This window comes from Rhipicephalus sanguineus, chromosome 5, assembly GCF_013339695.2.
Source record: "Rhipicephalus sanguineus isolate Rsan-2018 chromosome 5, BIME_Rsan_1.4, whole genome shotgun sequence".
NCBI lineage: Eukaryota > Metazoa > Arthropoda > Arachnida > Ixodida > Ixodidae > Rhipicephalus > Rhipicephalus sanguineus.
The window spans coordinates 207702301-207704855 of record NC_051180.1 but is presented as its reverse complement, the minus strand read 5'-3'; the positions used below and the strand labels follow the sequence as shown (position 1 = coordinate 207704855).

The 2555-nt window shown below is 47.9% G+C and overlaps 1 non-coding gene across 1 annotated transcript; it reads left to right on the top strand.

The window, feature by feature from the left end:
* The first annotated feature begins 2277 nt into the window (after positions 1 to 2277).
* On the top strand, positions 2278 to 2351 carry Trnai-aau (transfer RNA isoleucine (anticodon AAU)). The gene has a single exon. It is a non-coding gene; the product is annotated as a tRNA-Ile (tRNA).
* The last annotated feature ends 204 nt before the right edge of the window (positions 2352 to 2555 follow it).

Below are 2555 nucleotides of genomic sequence, written 5' to 3'. Positions count from 1 at the left end.
TCAATGCTTTCGTCATTTTTGTCCTGTTTTTGTTCAGTATCTCTTTAAAGTTCAACGCGATAGCGTTATCAGTTCTGCAAGTAACTTTTAGACATAGTAAATTGTCAGGTGCATTTCTTTGTACTAGTGATGACTTTGAATACATGGTTACCTCAGTGAGCGAACAATTTGAGTAAATAGGGGAGGGCTTAACGTTGCTATAGTCGGTTACAACCTAAGAATAAATGCAAGCTCCGCCCACAGCCGTCGCAGTCGCACCCATAGAAAAACTTTGCATAGGTGCCTCATCCAATTGCATTCGCTCATTTCCGTGACGTCACGTACCTTTCGCGTATCTCAGGTAGGTGATTTTTCCTATACAGACACAGGTTCATGTCGCTGGTTTTCGGTCGGCAACTTGAACTTTCTGGCACGTTTCAGCAGAGCTTCCGACATCGCTGCGCAGGGAAATGTAAATTTTAAGTAGGGATGGTGAACTTTTTATTACTTATATGCGTATAGTATTTACGTACGTTAGCAGCGCAAAAGTACTTACAGTTACAACGGAAACCACGTAACACGACTCTCTTACACAGTTGGATGGCAGGCACGCCGCAGTTCTGGGAGCGGAGCTTGTATTCATTCAATAGGTTGTAAACGACAACGAAATGCCATCAGGCCCTCGTTAGTATGGTCTTGTAATTCGCTCGCCATGCTTCGCTTCTCGGCGGTCACCTCAACCGCGCTGTGAGGGAAGGAACGTCTGTCGCTTGACATTGGCTGTTGTAACCTGTCCTAGGGCGCACTGCGCCATAATTCACCAATTAGCGAAGCAGCGTGGTACCTACAGCACGTCTGTAAGGCAACACACGCACCTACGCAGCTGTACACATTGTTGATGCTGTGGCTGATGATGATGATAATGAATTACGGTTGAGCCCTTTGGTGAGCAGGCAGGTACAAAGCATAGAGTGTGGTGCTTATAATCGTTCCAGCCCGCCGGGACCAGGCTTGGCGGGCAGCAATAGCCAGTAAGGCCCTGGAAGAGGGAATCCACTCGCAGTGTCCAGCAATCAAGCAGCCTTACGTTAATGAAGTGCTTCCTCTCGCTCTCTTTTGACAGGAAACGTGTCACTATGAAGCTGAAAGAAGAATGCATCTGCTGACGCTCTCACCGACGTCTTCTTTACCTCTCTAAAAAAGTCACAGTTTCGCCGCAAGGCCGAAGCAATGAATGCGATAGCAAGAAACTAATGCTATATGAAGTGACGCTCGCCTATGGATACTCTCAGTTTGAACAGCGCTCCTGTTACAAAGGCGGCCGAAGCAGCGAAGGAAACTAGCGTGCTTCAAGTGTCGAGCTGTGACACTTGATAGTTCGCGCTCATCTTCTGTTTGTTCGTTTAGCGGCGTCCCTTGAGCTCGAGTGGCTTTCGTACGCTCCGTAACATGAGCGCGGACATCACGGTGAAAGCGTGAAACATCCCTCTTCCCCTCAGCACAAGAAAACCGCGGGAGCAGACAGCGGAAGGGCAAGGTTCTCCCTGAAGAAGCGAGCGAGCTCGCCGACGACTTTTAAATGCGCCTGTCGCGCTCCTAACGCCATCTCGCTGGTAATGAAGAAACGCTTATAAGCGCAGCCGTCTCTGAGTCCGTCCAGCGGTAAAGGGTGTGTATATAACGCTCGCCGTTACCTACGTGGAGGATCTGCGTTTCGTGGCGCAGTGGCTAGCGCCACTCGCTGCGGAGCAAGAGGTCCCTGGTTCGATTCCGCGATTCGGAAGCATTTTTCTTTGGGGCTTTTATATATATATATATATATATACATATACATATACGGTGCATGACGGCGGCGACGGCGACGGCAAAATCCAGCCGAGACTGTCCATATATTTGCTATCGCAATAAAATATTTTGCAGAACCAAGTGCATACAAAGCTTCATACTGTGGTTCCGCGGTAACATTTTAGTCACCACATGTAATTACAAGAGCCATTGGCGTGTCGCAAAGTACAGGGCTTGATTACGAACAAACCCTTTGCGATCCGAATCCTTTACCCAGCTCCCTTCCGGTGTGAAACTAACTAAAGAAAACAAAACTCAAGTAATAGGAGTTCACTTACTCATTTAGATATGACGCCTAATGCAATGAGATAATGCGCACGTCAATCAGGCACGAAACAACTTGTCGGGCAGTGCCCGACCACAGGCCGCTGCAGTCATGTTGTGTTGTCGGTAGTGGCCTTACAACGGAGCGCAAATGGTTAAGCTTATTTATCCAATAAGCACGCTCGTTCTGGCCTGCTAGCTCAGTCGGTTAGAGCGTCGTGCTAATAACGCGAAGGTCGTAGGTTCGATCCCTGCGCAGGCCATGCCCTTTTTCTATCCTGCCTTTTGCACATCGCCTGTTAATGCACTCTATAATGTCTTCACATAACTTTTTGCGTGTAACTTAATTACCAAGACACAATTTCACAGAGCAAACCATGCACACTTGGTCGAGCTATGGAATTAGTTGTGGCGGCGAAACAGGGTAAATAATCGCACAGTCTTATTTGAATGATTGTTCTCAGGAA